At 41.4% G+C, this 17,731-nt stretch overlaps 1 non-coding gene across 1 annotated transcript; it reads left to right on the top strand.

The window, feature by feature from the left end:
• Nucleotides 1-3,317: 3,317 nt before the first annotated feature.
• LOC132654963 (small nucleolar RNA SNORA48) lies at nucleotides 3,318-3,460 on the top strand. The gene has a single exon (XR_009592564.1). It is a non-coding gene; the product is annotated as a small nucleolar RNA SNORA48 (small nucleolar RNA).
• The last annotated feature ends 14,271 nt before the right edge of the window (nucleotides 3,461-17,731 follow it).

Raw genomic sequence — 17,731 nt, 5'->3', positions numbered from 1 at the left:
ACTTGGCATCTTTATTCCAAAAGGAAGAATGAATGGTGGAGGCTGTAACTCCACAGAGGCATACATTCTGGAGTTACATGGGACAGGAGGGTGCAGCGTAGCAGGTGGTTAGTGCAGGAAGGAGAGCACGGGGCAGTTCTCTGTGGCCACATGGATAACCATACTGTGCTGTGAATAAACAAAGACAAGCTGATCCAAGATGAAAGCCCACTATTTTAGAAACAGTATGGTCTATTTAGGTTATTCTATCCCAGAGGGTTCCCATTTCTTCAACTTAGAGAAAAGAGGATAACACCTTGAAGACAGAATTCCTACTTTAAAATAAGTTCTGAAACCATGCTCAATGTCAAAAATAATAACTTTTAAGTTAAGCCTGTGTGTTCATACATGTGTATGTTCCTGTGAATGTGAAACTATGTATGCATGTATGCAGGCCAGAAGTTTATATCAGATGTCTTCCTCAATCACTCTTCTCTTTCAAGACAGGGCCTGTAAGTGAGCTGGAGTCCAAGGAATCCAGCTAGACTGATAACAAGCAACAGGGATTTTTTTTTTTTTTTTGTCTTTGCCTCCCTGGTGCTGAGATTACAGGCATATGCCATTATGTCTGGCTTTGGATGGGTACAGAATGTTTAAACGGAGGTCCTCATGATTGTGTGGCAAACATCTTACCAACTGAGTTATCATCCCTGCCCCAAATAATAACTTTCAAAAATTAAAACAGAAGTAAGTTGAAATCTACACTCATGCTGGTAAGATAAATGGCTTTTTCTGTGCAGAAGGCCTATTCCTCAGAAGGGAGAGCTGCTTCTGGATGCTGGACCATTCGGTCCCAGATCAGTGGTTATCACTAGGCTCTACCACAGAGAGAGCAGTGGCCCCTAACAGGAATAATTGACTCACTGAGCTTGAGATCTTACTCAAGAGCTTACTGACCTTGAAAGCCACATAGCACATAGCAGTTATTCTAACCTTTGTTTTTGTATCTGTGAGGAAGAATGATGGAATGCTTGTGACTCCTCAAATTCGGATATCAAATTCCTTAATGCCCAATGACAGTGGTATGATCAGGAGTCTAATGAAGTCAGGCAAAGTCGTGGAGATGGAGCACGTATCCTGGACTTAGAACCCTTGTACAAAGGAGAGAAAGTATGTGTCTCTCTCTCCAGCATATGAGAGAGATCACATGGTGATAAGGTTCTCGCTCAAAGTCAGGAAATACATCTCACCAGGAATAAATTGGGCAATAGCTTGATCTTTGGTTTTGCATCCCCTTTAGCTGTGAGGAACAAATGTTGAACCAACAGCCTCTTACCTGTGGGTCACAATCCCATATGGAATAACTGGATATAAGTATGGCCACAAATTGGCAACAGTACAAGGTTTCTGAGCACACAGCAGCAAGATGTAACTGTAAAACACAAGCATGACAACTCCAGGATGTTCTGACAACGCTCAGCAATGTTGGGTGGCTTCCCTGCAGCTTTTTTTCAGAAGAAAAGACAAGTGTGCTTGGTACTGTGACACACGCTGTCATACATGTGGCATGTACACACATGGCCCGAAGTGCTGGGTCAGGCTGGGAATTGTGCTAGGGAATCAACTGCATTATTCTTCTGTGCATACAAAGCTTTCTGCAGCTACAAAAGCATGACGGTTTATCGAAACACAGACTTTTCATTGTTTTGTTTTTTCTACTGTTACCTACATACAAGCATCACATTAGTTTATCTTTGAATTTTATTGTATTAGAATCTTTGGTTTTAAATTTCACTGTTTCAGAGCTAGGAGAGATGGCTCGGGGATTAAAAATTAACTTCTGGGGAACACCAGAGTTCAGGCCTCAGCATCCATGCCCGGCGGCTCACGACTGCCTGTAACTCCAGCCCTTTGGAATTTGAAACCTTCGTCTGGCCTATGAGGGCCCTGTACTCTTGTACACAAACCTTCTTCCAAACATATGCATAATTAAAAGTAAAATAATTACTAATAATTGACAATAAAACCTTTAGAAATTGTTTCTGACTTGAATTTTATTTTTAAAAAACCATTAAATAAAGGTGGGGTTCAGATGGGACAGAATTTTGGATGATTTCTGAAATGGTTTTAAGCACACTTCAGTCATTTTGTACATGAAGCAGCATTCTTAGCATTATTTAAAGAATCAAAATGTACATCAACTTTAAAAGCCCCTGAAGGTGTTTTACATCTTACAGTATCGCATATATAGCCAATAACTAATTGCTTATGAAAAATAAACAAGCATACCCATATCATTAGTATGAGATTATTTTATTATTGTTAGTAAGTGAAAAACTATATGTACACCAAAAAATTAGTTTAAAACACATTCTCCACAATCTAGTATAAGCAGGTGCTTGATCTATAACTATTTTATGTGCCTTTTATTACACTTAATATTGATTGTCAAGATGAGAGGGTCTAGAACCATCCATGAGACACACCTCTGGGCATACCTGTGACAATTATCTAGATTATATCATCGAGCTTGTGAGGGGCTATCTGGATTTGGGTAAATACTGTGGGCAGATGCACCCTGACATGGGTGGCATCCTGTCTGTGGGCTGGAGTCCCGGGCTGAACAGAAAGGAGAAAACCACCTGAGGACAAGTGTTCAGCTCCTTCAGCTTCTTGACTGCAGATGCACTGTGAGCAGCTAGCTCCAACTCCTGTTGCCATGGATTCCAAGCTATGATGGACTGTTCCCTGGAACTACAAGCCAAGGAAACTGTTTCTTTCTGAAGTTGCTTTTGTCAAGGTAGTTTGTCCTAGCAATAGATAAAGTAACTAAGGGAACCTGTATACCTGGAGATTGTAAAATTTTTCTTGGCAAAGGGGAAGGTCACTAATAGAAAAGGTTTAAGTTTAAGAAGCTCCCAAGCTTTGATACCTCTATAGCAGCTCAAACTGAGTACCACAAGAAAAAAAATTTCATTGCATTGACTACCAATGCCCGTCAGAAATGAAATACTGTATTTAATAAAATATCTGTAGATCTGCCATAACCAAACACATTTTCAACTGTTATGTAAGGTCTTGCACATGAGTATGAATCAGGTACACGATATAGCAATAAACAATTTAAGTCCCTTCTTTTGTTGAATCTCTATCTGGGTCAATAAATCTATAAATAGAACTGAAGGTGTCGCTTCGTGGTAAAGCGCTTACCTAGCATATATATGGCCCCAATTTAATCTCCAGAACTTTAAAATAAGGAGAAAATAACAAAACAAATGCGTAACATTAACTAATATGCCTAGAGATAAGCACATAAAAGAAAAATAGATAAACCTTTCGTCGCCAGCGCTGAGCAAAGGGACGCCTGGTTGTTGGTGGTGTTCTAATATCAATCAGGAGCAGAGCAGATGGTAGTGCTTTGTTCATCCTAGCTCAATGTCTGGCTCGGTGTGCAAAGCTGTTTTATGCCCAGGACACAAAAACAAAATCCAATCCAGGCAGCGCCGTGTAGGAAGAGGAAGACAGAGACCCTGTGTTTCTCCGCACCATGCAGGGCAGATGGAAAAAGACACCCAGGGACCTGCCATCCTTCATGGCACAGGTGGGCCAGGGGCACCCTCTTGCCACCATACCAAGCAGCATGGATGGGGCATGCCGCCCAGGGACTGTCTGACCCCGTGGCCAGCCTACACCTGGAGCCACCAAAATGTAACTATGTGGTGGACAGATGGGAGAGAAAGAGAAGTGGAGCAGCTTGAGCATTATGGAGAGAGACGGAACTGGAGACACAAGGATGGAGAGGAGTAGCTTGTTTTGAGTGACCAGCCCTGCCACCTGGGCCCATAGTGAAGTTCCAGCCAGAGCTGCCACTGAGAGCCATGTTTGAGTCTGTATCTACACAGTAGCAGAGGTCACTGTCGATTTTCAAGACTCATGTCATCAACTAGAGAACACAGGGACATTCCTGGTCAGGGCAGACACCAGGGATCAAGGATGTCCATAAGCTACACTGAACTGGCCCCACCCCTCACTGGCTGGGGATCCTCTGGAGAGCTGGCCCTCTGACCTCTCTACCAGAGGCAACACTCAAGAAAGTGGTTCCTGTACCTCGCCCAGCAGCATAGTGGGGCTGTCTCTGGTGACAAGAGTGTGGGTGAGCTGACCCTGGTAGTCAGGAAAGCTGCCCATGGGGAGAGCTATCCCTGTCCCTCACAAGCTGCAGCAGACCCTGTACCTTGCCTGTACAGAATAGTTGAGCTGACCCTGGAGGTAGGGGAACAGGTGAGCCAGCCCTGCCATTCATCTTCCATGAGATGCCATGGGTATGGGGGATATTCCCTCCCCACCTTGTTCCTTGCCACTTACAGCAGTTGGGAGGGCTGGCCTAGGAGGTCATGAGAGCTGGTGGGCTGTCCCTGCCCCTCACTGACTGCAGCACTTGGAAGAGTGTAGCCCTGAACCTCAACTGGGTAGCACAGTAGAGCTGGCCCTGGTCAAGAGGACACAGGTGAGCCAGCCTAGAGGATGTGGGTGAGGGAGAACTGGCCCTGCTACTCCTCCACTGGGAGCTGGACTGAGCAGGGGGGAGATGCTTTCTGCTCCATTGCCTCTCACCATCAGAGGCACTCAGGAGAGTTGAACCAGGGAGGTCATGAAAACAGGTGAGCTGGCCCTGCCCCTCACTGGATGCAGCACTCCACTGCAAGGGAGGCACAATAGGGCTGGTTCTGATTGAAATGGTGCAGGTGAGCCGCTGCCACAGGCTACAGCATAGGAGAGCTGGCCTTGCCACTCATCTGCTGTGATGATGACCTCCCCACCTCCCTTTTGCTACCTGTCATGGTCAAGAGAGCTGACCCCAAAGGCATGAGAGTTGTGAGATTGTCCTGACACCTCACTGTCTGTAGCACTTTAGGAGAGCTGGCCCTGCATCTAGCCTAGGCAACAAAGTGGAGTTGGCCCTGATGGTGAAGGCCAGGGTGAGCCAGCCCCAAGGGGGTGAGAGCAGGAGAGCTGACCCAGCCCCTTGTAGGCTGCAGTACTTGGGAAAGTACTTGGGTCCCAGACCTTGACAGGGCAGTACAGTGAAGCTGGCTCTGTATGTGTGGGTGCAGGTGAGCTGGTCCCGAGGGCATGACAGCAAGAGAGCTAACCTCACCTCCCACTGATGAAGGTGGCATTGGGTGGCATGGCCAGAGCAGTGCTGGAGAGTTCTCTCTGGTGGTATGGATAAAGGAAAGTAGGAATGCTGACTCTTGGGGGTTGGTCTGGTGCTGCTAATGTATTCATTTGTTAATTACTGACCTCCAAGATCTGGTTATAGCCCAGAGGAGCACATTCTTATGTAAACCACATGATACTATATAAACTTTGTTTGCTAACATTCTCTGATTGGTTAAAATAAAGTTGTTGACAGCTTTCAGCTGGGCAGAAAAGAAGTAGGCAGAGCTTAGGTTTAGTGCTTGGGTTCTCAAAGGAACCATGAAGCCAGAGGAGAGGGAGAAGAAGCAGAAAATGTAGCAGGAGGGAGAATTCGCTATGGGGCAGGATTGACCATGAGCACATATACATGAGGCATGGCCTGATGGAGCAGAAGCAGCACAGGCAATTTTGGCAAGTATATTGAGGCACAAGGCTGGGTGATAGCACATAGCTTTGAGGGTTGTTATTTGCCCAACGCTAGTGCTTTAAGGCTTATTATAATCTAAAAGGCTCCTGTGTCTTCTATTCCAGGACTAAAGGTCTGAATTGGGGGTAGAAATTCCAAATAGATATTAAGAAGAAAAAAGGAACATACACAGTACCACCCACCCAAAATAAAGATTGTTAAAGCTGTCCAGCTTAGCTGCCACCCAGGTCCAGATCCAGGGCTCTGAGTTAGCCCACCCCAAAATGTATATCATCTATGAATGATTGGGACACATGAAAGGGCTACCCCTGCTGTCCCGAAGCTGCAGGATCTCCATGACACAAGGTAACAACAGGATAACTGGGAGGAGGCCCAGTGAGGATCCAGTGTTGATGGTATCACAGAAGCCAGAGACCTTGAACCAGAACAATGACTCATTGCAGTGAACATTTGCAAGTGAAGATGTGTGGACAGAGGGATATACTGTGGTATATACTACAGCTTCCACAATCAGATGTTTTTCTATGCTTTGTTTTTTTAGTGTATGCCTGTGTGTGTGTGTGTGTGTGTGTGTGTGTGTGTGTGTGTGTGTTTATGTGCTTTATTAAGGGCGATTATGAAGGATGGGGAGAAGAGTGGGACTGGGCACATGATGTGAAACTAACAAGAATCAATAAAGAACTTTAAAAAAAATAAGCAAAATGTGATGAGGAGAAGAAGACTATTTTGTCCAGTGTTATCAGCAATAGGGATTTACCTTATACCTCTGAGGGACCCTCAGGAGGAAAACAACTAATAGTCCTACCCAGCCATGACACCTATGAACCACAACAATGACCAGCATGTCATAATCCGAATGGTGTGGTCGCAGAAACCACACCGTGGTAGTAACCAAGATCTCTCTAGTTGGACTTTAGACCTACTAGCTAAAAGGGAAATCATGCCTGGTACAGGAGACCCAGACAACTGCCAGGGCTAGTAAAGTCATGGGTCTTGGAGGAGAACTATTTATTAGACAGCCACCAATTTATTAGAACAGCACAATCCATAATTGCATTCTTAAGGTTTGTCCCTATACCCACAGGTAAATGTAGCCCTCACTACTCATCAATAAAACTAGTCTTTGCAACAGAGACCAGGGCAGAAAACCACAATCAATAAAAAGGCAGAGTTGTAGATCTCGGTCCCAATATATCTACAATACAATAGCCACACCTGAGGCTCAGGGAACTTTGAAGGAAAGGGGACAGAAATATTCTAGAAGCTAGAGAATCGGGGCGCACTGGGGGAGGGTTTACTGTGAAACTGTGTCTCCTAGTAATGACAGAAGCTGTAACCGTTAAAGTCTCACCAACATGACTGCCTAAACATGAGTTAAACAAGGACAACAATAGGCATGCTATTGGGGTGGGGGTGGGGAGGGTAGCCAATGGGGGCTCATCTCTACACAGAAAACTACAAGCTACTAAGAAATCCTGATGGTGGAGGAAATAGTCTTCCACAGGGAAGAAAGAACACACCAATTGGTTATCTAATACCAAATGGTCAGTCCTGAAAAATAGACATACAAGAAGCCTACAAACTGAGCATGTTGTACGTAAGAATATATATGTATATACATACACATACATGCATGTAACTACAATTAATGGAAAGAGAGGCCATGGGTTTCAAAGTGAATAAGGAGGGGTATGTGGGAGGGTTTGGAAGGAGCAACGAGAAGGGAGAATAATTATTATATTAAATAATGATTATTAAATTACTGTATTATAATCTCAAAAAATAAAAGTAGCCATTTTTAAAAGGCTTAGTCTGGTCTGTGTGATAAACGACATTTGAGAATACCTTTTAATTATCAGCCTGACAGTCTGGAGTTTCAGTGAAAAATTATCTAGATTATGTCGGCCTGTCGCTATAGCTTTTGAGAGATGTTTGGAAGAAGAAGGACCCGCCCTTAATGTGGCCACCACCACTTCACAGGCTGGGCATTGTGTTGAATAAAAAGCAAGAGTGGGAGAATGCAGCCAGGTATTCACTCTCGCTTTCTTCACTTCGTTGTGCCTGTAACGTGACCAGTCATCTCAAGCTATTCCTGCCAATGGGCTGGAATTGTGGGCCCGAAGAAATCATTTGTCCTCTCAAGTAGCCTTTGTGAGTACATTTTATCAAACAAACAAGCAAAAATGGAAAACACAAACAAGGTAAGCAGGACTTGGGGAGGATAAGGTTCTAGGCAGAGGTGCGGCCGAAGGTCCCAGGACAAGAGAGCGGGCCCCAAAAATGATCTTTCCAAAGCACTGCGAGAATTCAGAGTTGAAGCTATTTCAGAGAGAGGTGATAGTGCCTCTTCGGTCACTTCAGAGAGAGAGAGGTCCCGGTAGAAAAGAGGATTGTAAAAAGACACCACGTTTTTACCCAGGATTATATATTCTCATTGGATTGTTGCTTAGATCATGTAACTTTCTATCCACAGATACATATTTATAATTCTATCTAATTCTCAAAGCAAAGCCTTTGTGGCAGTTAACCTTCAGTTTTAACTTGCATGAATTTGAAATCACCTAGCTGAGGGTATTTTCAGAGAGGACTAACCGGAGAAGAAATACATCTCACCCTAAATGTAGGTAGCATCCGGCCTCAGGCTACAGTTGCAGAAGAGAAAAGGAGAAAACAAGAGAACCAGCATCCATCTCTCTTTGCTCCCTGGCCAGATGCAATATTACCTATGCTTGCCTCAAGCTGCCTGCCACCCTGCCTTCCTAACATGATAGATTGTATCCTTTCTTAAATTATTAGCAAACATAAATCTTTCTCCCTTTATGTTGCTTCTGTCAATCATTTTTCACAGTGTTGAGAAACAGCTAAAGCCCCATAAACTAGTTCATGTCAGTTTCTTATGAACATAAGTGACCATTATTCTTTGTCTTCTTTGTCTAGTCCAAATTAGTAATATGCTCAGAATATTTGGTAGATGGACTGTAGTTAAGAACCTGCCCTTTGAAGTCAAGCAGAGAGTATTTCAAATTAATCACATACTAGATCTCCAACTTTGGGAACACTGAGAAAATTTTCAGAAAGACAATTTCATTCATCTCATTTTATATAAGTCCCTTCATGTATGTGGAAATAAGAAATTGTTCTCTGATGCTATCCTTTTCGACCCTCTCTTATTGGAACATTTATAAACAATATGCAGGAAGACATTGAAACCGTAAAATTATATCAAGAATTTTATCTAAAATAGAAGCAGCATAAATAAGTTTTTAGTACACAAAAGAGGCTTCTGTGGGCATTGTTCTATCTATGCTTGGATGATACACCTTGGAAGTAGCTTGAATACTCTTCATTTTCTCCATTTTCCAGATAAACATATGGCCAACAAGATGAGTGGTTTTAGCTAAGATCACATAGTTTGTTTGTGGCAAAACTGCAGCTGGCATTCAGCTCTGCTCCTTGTAATTTTCTAAATCCACTGTGCATACCTGGAAAATAAGAGAACACTCTTACCATTGTCCATGGAGACTCCCTCTACTGGGTACATCAGAGGCAGCTTCTTTTGCTGTAACTATGATCTGAGCCAGAACTTTAGGCCTAGTTCACTTCCATGGGAAAAATACTTTTATATATTTATTCATATATTTATATGTGTGTGAAAAAAAATACATGCATATATATATATATATATATATATGCATATATATGACATGTCTCCAGGTGCCCAGGGAAGGCAAAGAGAACATATAGCTAGATTTTCTGGTAGCTTAAGCTATCCTATGTAGGTGCTGAGAACTGAAACCTGTCCTTTGCAAGAAGAGTAATTACTCTTAACAACTGAATCATCTCTCTAGTCCTGGAAAAGTACATTAAAAGAAGAAAAAAAAGGAGGAGGAGGAAGAAGAAGGAAGAAGAGGAGAAAGAAAAGGAAGAACAGAAGGAGGAGGAGGAAGCAGATGCAGAAGCAATCACTTCTCATTCAAGTCTCTGGTTGTCTTCAACCTTGCCATAGAGAATGAAGAAAAGGATAATGACATCCCGAACTGTGGAGTAACCCCAGTACCTGCTGAGAAAGAAACCACACATGGCTTCAGTCTACCTGGTCGCTGATAGCTGAACTGACCCATCCTTTGCTACAGTGTTCACTTTATATACTCGCAATTCTACATAAATATCGGCAAAAGATTTCTGTTGCCATTTCATTTTTCAGAGGTATTTTCAGAGGTGCTAAGTTAGAGCAGAGAGTTGAAGTAACTTGCCCAAGATGACAGAGAGCAAGTGGTCAAAGTCAGAATTTACAGCCTCAGTGTTGCCCATGCAACTTGGGCTGGTGAATGACACTCAGCACGTCTCTTTCCTTATAAGAGAAGGGGGGGGACAACTACCTCAGATTGTAAGGAAAGGTAATTTATTTTATTTTATTTTTTATTCTTTTTTAAAATTCTTTACTAATTACACTTTATTCACTTTGTATCCCCCCCATGGTTCCCTCCCTCCTCCTGTCCCAATCCCTCCCTTCCTCCACCCTCTGCATGCATGCCCCTCCCCAAGTCCACTGATAGGGGAGGACTTCTTTTCCTTCCTTCTGATCCTAGTCAATTAGGTCTCATCAGGAGTGGCTGGCTGCATTGTCTTCTTCTGTGGCCTGGTAATGCTGCTTCCCCCTCCGGGGGAGGTAACTAAAGAGCAGACCAATCAGTTCAGGTCAGAGACAGTCCCTGTTCCTATTACAATGGAACCCACTTGGATACTGAACTGCCATGGGCTACATCTGTGCAGGGGTCTTAGGTTATCTCCATGCATAGTCCTTGGTTGGAATATCAGCCTCAGGAAAGACCCCTGTGCTCAGATTTTTTGGTTCTGTTGCTCTCCTTGTGGAGTTCCTGTCCTCTCCAGATCATACTGTTTCCCACTTCTTTCCTCAGATTCCCTGCACTCTTCCCAAAGGTTGCCCATAAGTCTCAGCATCTACATTGATAGTCTGCAGAGCAGAGCCTTTCAGAGGTCCTCTCTGAGCACTTCCTCAAGATCCAGCTATAACACTCCTAGGCATATATCCAAAAGATTCTCAAGTACACAATAAGGACATTTGCTCAACCATGTTTGTAGCAGCCTTATTTGTAATGGCCAGAAGCTGGAAACAGCCCAGATGCCCCTTAGTGGAGGAATGGATGCGCAAATTGTGGTATATCTACACAATGGAATATTACTCAGCAATAAAAAACAAGGAAATCATGAAATTTGCAGGTAAATGGTGGAATCTGGAAAAGATCATCCTGAGTGAACTATCCCAGAAGCAGAAAAATGCACATGGTATATACTCACTCATATAGACATATAATATTGGATAAACCTACTAAAATCTGTACACCTAAAGAAACTAATAAAGAGGGAGGACTCTTGCTAAAATTCTCAATTCCTATCCAGAAAGGCAAAGAGGTTGGACATCAGAAGAAGGAGAAAAGAGGGAACACGGAAAGGTAATTTGGAAAATTCATGAAAACCCCTGATTTTCTCTGAGCATTTTTGCTCTTTCTGTTCTCTCTTGCCCTTCACATAACCTGGCAAGGGGAAGTATCTCTTCTTGAGAAATACTGTAGAAATATAAAGCTGAAAAGAATATGGTTCTTGCCAGAGCCAATGACAATAAGGCTGATTTGTTCAGACTTATTATTTTGTTTCAATAAAAGATCTGTCTCTAGTTTCCCCAGCAGCCACACAGAGCCAACCCAAACTGAAAACATACGCGGCACAGAGAGTGCAAACTCATTGTTGAAACATGACAGATACTTCAAGAATCAGGAAATTCCTTCTGTAAATGACCAGCTTCTCAGCCAACAGTCATGGGTGAAACAAGACAGCAGTACAGCTGTGGCTGGTGAGACACACAGTGGGCCTTCATGCTCCAGTAGGGAATGGATACCCAAGTCTGTGCTTGCCAGCTGGCACCTGTGGTCCATGGACAAGATATGCCTGGCTTGGTCTTCCGAGTTGGAGCAGTTGCTGGCAGAACACTGTGAGCATGTCAAGGGAAGGGTAATTTTTTTAAAGGCCCATCGCTGTTATTTTTTTTCTTTAAATGGTAGCCACTGAAAAGTTGTGCAAACATTTCAGCTGTGGAATATTTAATCTGACACTTGGCACAACTCTTTTGTTGATCCAAGACATGAAGAATGTGTGTATTCTCTTAGTTCTTTCATTGTTTACTCAAAAAAAAAAAGATTAACCAGATATAAGAGTTTCATGTTCCTTTTCCTCTCTTGAACTGGGTCTGTAGCTGGATATATCCTTGATTCCCCATAAATGGAATGATAATTACAGACCACAAGACGTAAGACAAAGAGTCATTTAACCAGGTAGGTGGACTTAATGCTTTTAGGAGGGGGATGATAAGAGCTTTAGAAGATCACCATGACTGCTGTATTTTTTATCTTTCTTTCTTTCTTTCTTTCTTTCTTTCTTTCTTTCTTTCTTTCTTTCTTTGCTTATTTATTTATTTATTTGCAGAAGGTTGGGCAATTCTTCTAGAATCTGGTGTGAAGTCTCTCATAAAAATGTTACCCAAAAGGCTCCCCCATACCTCCCATATTTTTGGTGAGAAGAAACAAACAAGAAAACCAAAAAGAGCAACCAGGTGGGGGTCTCTTACCCCCTGGTACTGGTCATCCCAGCTCCTGTATCTGCTTTTCAATGCCACAGGGAGTTACTCATTGAATTCCTTTTTGTTGTCTCATTGTTTCTCTAGAAAGGGCATATTTTCTGGATTGCATTTAATTAAGACAAAACAGCACCCATCTCTTCATAGGTAAAGAGAATGTTGCCCACCTAGAAAATACAGGGTTTCTCCCAAAAGGTGAAGTAGCAGGCAGTTCTTTCTCACCACGTGGTGAGAAAGATGAAGCCCTGACCAACATTGCAGAGTAAAGCTTAGGCCTTTCCAGATGCTTCTCCATAGAAATGGGAATGACTGAATTGATGTCACAAACAGCTACTAAAGTCCCTTCCTCTCTGCAGGTAAACCAGTCAAGCTAAAGAGTATTCCCATCACAGACCAAGGAAGACAACCTATTCATCCCCCCCTCACACACACTGAGTTATGAGCAGCAACAGCTCTGACCTAAAAATGGAAACTAATATGAACCATGTCACAACCAATAATAATAAGGCTCATTGCTGTCACCTGGCTATAGATGATGTAATTCTGTTTCAACAAATTTGTTAAAACAATATTCCACTTGTATGTAGGATGGATGAATATGGACAGGCAGAGGAGAGAATCAGATAGAAATATTCAACAAACAACAAAAGGAAACAAAGAAAAGACCAAAGACCCTGACACTGCAAAGAAAACTGTAGACTGATAAATCTAGATATTTCCTTAGTTCTCATTCAAGTTTCCAGGCCTCATTCCAAACAAAAATTTATCTTTGTTTCTCATGGAAAATTTTTTAAAAAATCAAATCTGTTTTAAAAGTAATGTCCAAGTTTGTGTTTTTATGCTTTTAGAGTTTGAATAATTCAGTTTGGTAAGTAAGAAACTTTTAGACCTCAAAAAACTTTAGTCAATGGGCAAAAATAATCTCCACAGCAAAAAGTGGCTATAAGAATGGGTATGTTGGGCAAATACAATTTCAATTTAAAATAGATATGCATAAATATTACTTTCTTTTTTTATTTTGGAGTTCTTAATATTGAATGCTTGTTTTATATTCAGTGGAAAAGTGGCAAAAAAATGCGTTCTTCCAAACACTCTCTTCTTGTAGCTGAGCAATCAGTGTATCCTACAGTGTGTAAAACTTAAATGCTCAACTTTTTTAGTCATCAGGGAAATGCAAATCAAAACGACTCTGAGGTTTCATCTTACACCTGTCAGAATGGCCAAGATCAAAAACTCAAATGACAACACGTGCTGGTGAGGATGTGAGGAAAGGGTAACAGGACTCCTTCCTCCATTGCTGGTGGGAGTGCAAACTTGTACAACCACTTTCGAAATCAATCTGGTGCTGTCTCAAAAACTGGGAATAGTCATACCTCAAGACACAGCTATAACACTCCTGGGCATACACCTGAAAGATGCTCCACCATACAACAAGGACATTTGCTTAACCACATTCATAGCAGCTTTATTCATAATAGCCAGAAACTGGAAACAACCTAGATGTCCCTCAACCAAAGAAAGGATAAAGAAACTGTGGTATATTTACACAATAGAATACTGCTCAGCCATTAAAAACAAAGAAATCATGACATTTGGAGGCAAATGGATGAAACTAGAAAAGATCATCCTAAGTGAGGTAACACAGACCCAGAAAGACAAACATGGTATATATTCACTTATAAGCAGATTTTAGTCATATAGTATATACTACAATGCACAGGCCCCAAGAAGATAGGTCTGAGGAACATCTTAGGCTTCATATCAGCTCACTAGTTAAGGGAGTTGGGGACATTTCTGACACAAACTATGGTGCCTGCTTTCTGATCACTTCCCCCTGATGGGACTTCCCTACAAGGCCACAGGGGAGGAAGACAAACTCGGTCTTCATGTGAATAGATGAGCTGGGGTGTCTGGGCTGGAGAAGATCTCCTATTCTGAGGAATAGGGGAGGGGGGATATAAGAGGGAGGGTGGGACTGGGAGGAAAGGAGAGAGGGGCCTATGACCACGTAAATTGAATTAATTAATAAACAAAATATAATAAACTTACTGTGCATCTATGCATTTCAAAAAGAGTAGCAGAAAATTTAAAATTCTTAATAAAAATAATGTTTGAGAAGCTGAAAAGGCTGAATAGCCCAACAATCTTTAATACATGTTAAATAACACGGTACTTCATAAGTCTATGCAAATATTACACGTCAGTTACAGATAAAAATCTATGCATTGTTTGCAAAAGAACCCAACAGTGTGTTTTTTCTGGCATGGTGTTCCTAGGTCCTGGCATGAGGTAATTCTGAGTGTCATCCCTGTGACAAGGTACACCGAATCAGAGAATTGCCATGGAGAGTTTCCAGAAGCTGTTCTTCTCAAAACAGCTTAAATGCATTCTTCATCTATCTTTGTCAAGCATCAGTTCTTCTCAAAACAACTTAAATACGTTCATCTGTCTTTGCCAAGTGTCACTCATGAAAAAAAAAAAAGATCTTAATGCCGTGCCTCAACAATGAACTAGTTGTAGTTAAAACTAGAGTGTGTGAAACACCCTACATGAAGAGCATTCCATAGAAATCACTTCTTGGAGTTTTTCAACGTGTTCTTAGTGTCTGGTGCCCTCAAAGACGGTGTCAGAGCAGTCATCATTAGACATAGGGTTTGACAAGTCTTCTTAATTCTACCTACTGTTGGTGTTGCACAACCATTCAGGGCATAGGCTGCAGAATAATGACATCTCCGATGTAGACTCTACTTGACTGGAAGGAGTTTCTGGAACATTCTGTTAAGAGGTAGTACAAGGAGCGGCCACAAACTGAATAACAATGGCTGTCACACATACAGTGCAGTTATGCTGGTAGCACAATTGGTTTTAAATTACCAACTGTATTCCAGGATTGGACTGGGTGAGTTTCTGCTGCTCAGACACTGATCAACATATCTTTCCTACAGGGTTCAGATGGTGACTTTCTAAGCCTACCTCGGTTTTCATTTGCACATGAATACCTTTGTCTATGTCTAGAAGCTCCAAGGTCATTTGTCAAGGCTGTAGGAAGTGGGTGATCTGTGTTAGGGACTGCAAAGTACCAGTTAAGTCATTGTGACATCACCACCCTTACTTGTTTTATATTTAAATGTTAAAACAATGAAAATTGGTGGGAAAGAGTGATTAAAAAAATTATCTGCCTTTACCTTAATCTTTTCCTAGCCCTATATCACCTCCTCCATAAAACAGAGAAAATAGTATGTATGCACATAGGGTAAAATTATCTCCTAGCCTCTTCTTTACCTTTAAGTTTCAATAGATTTCCTACATGTGTGTATTCAATACATACAGTGAAAACCTTAGAGAAATGAACCCAATTCCTATGAAAAATACTAAAATTATTTCCTGCCATATTGCTACAACAGAAAATTTATTGGCAAAGTAAGTTGCAATATTATTCCCAGCAGAAGATTTCTGCATATGTGAAAAAGTATAATTGCTTAATTCAACACAAAGAGAAAGCAAAAAAGTGAGCAAGTTGGGAAGCATGTTGCTATAGCTATAGTTAAGCTTCATATTTATTAAAATCGAACTTATAAAAAGCCATACTTATTAAACATATAAAGAAAATGATGAATTGTCTAAGGATATCACACCCAATAAAGTTGATGTCCATAGGGGAGTCATTGAAATAAAAAGTCATAACCTTTAATATAAAATATATAAGAGCTTGAGAGCTTGTTTGGAGGTTCTAGATGCAGAGCACAGCTACTGGTCCTCCTCTATCAGGAAAGGTCATCCTGTTTGACCAAGTGTGCAGTTTTAGACGGGCTGCACATGGAGCAAAGAGGAAGCAAAGGTAGAACTTTCTAGGCATCCAGATCTGCAGAATCAACCATAGTGATCAATGGGATAAAATCTGTTTGAAGCTAGATTGCCCTCACATTCTGGAAAGAGAAAGTTCAATTGGGGAAGGAATTAGAAGGGCAGATTAGAAGAGGGAGTATGGGGAATGATGTGTGAAAACAATTGAAAATGTCATATGGAAGCATACTTCAATAGAATCCTCCTAAAATATATACATGCACATACACATACTACGTACATGTATGTAGATGTACACACACATGTACTTTAAATGGAGGTGACCGATACTGGTGGAACAGTGCTTCCCTGAGATACCATAGTCTATCAAATAAAAAGCTCAATGCCAGGTATTGGTTACTTCTTTTTTAATTGTTTGTTAGTAGGATCCAATAGATAACACCTGTCTTCCTTCCAAATACTACAGGCTTTTACTATTGCTCTTGTTGCTCTTCTGAACTTGATGGTAAGATCCTGTTGCTAAAGCTATCACACTCTTGAGTCATAGGATATGAAGAATTCAAGCCAGTGTCAACCTGAAAATTTCATTTCTAATGGTTGGTTTTCAGAGGGCTGGCAGATAATATGTGCACTACCAGGAGAGAAAGGTTATCAAGAGTTTTACCCACCTGTGAACCCTGTAAGCTATAATAATGACTGGACTAGCAAGATATGCCCACTAGTGTTATTAGTGGCATAAATATTATGATAGTAACCAACCACTTTTGGATTGAATATAAGATCTGTTCCATAAGATGGAACTCATTCCTGGTACCATTAATTGGAGAAAAAAAAATCCATGGCTGGCTTGGCCATAGGTCCTAGGGAAGAATATAATACTATCCCTATGATAAATAAACATAGTTACAAAATGACCCATAAGTTTTTATCTCTATATTCATAGATGAATACATCTCCCAACTTTCTTCAGAGAAGCTTCTTCTTACACTTGATGGTGATTAGCACAGAGACCAACAATTGCTCAAGTGCAGAGAATAAGAGACTATGAAGTTCTTAGCTGTAAATGGGGCAGTTATATTCCACCTCCTCATTGAAAGACTAATGGAACATCAGAAAAAGTAGGTGGAAAGAGTGTAAGAGCTGGAAGTAGTAAACATCTGTGTCAAAAGAGAACTTGCCAGACATGACAGTGTCACTACAGCATGAACTCACGCAGGTTGGGACCAAGACACCCAAAAGCTCAACATAGATGGGAGAGCATATGATGTCCTACACCTAGTTCAGGAGATATTGGCAATTGATAGCTTCTGAGGGAGGGTAGTCAATTATGTTCAAGAATGAGACCCTTGTAAAGCTATCCATGCCCCAGTAGATGGCCATACTGACAGCACTAGTTAGTTTCAGTGGGTTTTAAAACATAAAACACATGAAGTTGAAAGGAGGAAGTGGATAGAAATGGGAAGAATTGGTGAGTAGAGTAAGTGAATGGACTTGATTAAAATTCATTATGTGCATATAAGAAATTCTCAAACAATACAAAGTAGAATAGATTATGATTTTAGGAGAAATTTGCATATTTTACATAAGAGCACATGTTCATAAAAGCTACAAATAAATTAATACGCAAATATTTGATAAAATATCTCTGTAATTGGCATACAGAAAAA

The sequence above is a fragment of the Meriones unguiculatus genome, chromosome 6 (assembly GCF_030254825.1).
Source record: "Meriones unguiculatus strain TT.TT164.6M chromosome 6, Bangor_MerUng_6.1, whole genome shotgun sequence".
Taxonomy (NCBI): Eukaryota; Metazoa; Chordata; class Mammalia; order Rodentia; family Muridae; genus Meriones; species Meriones unguiculatus.
The sequence above is the reverse complement of the archived record's forward strand: the minus strand, read 5'-3'. Positions and strand labels throughout refer to the sequence as shown.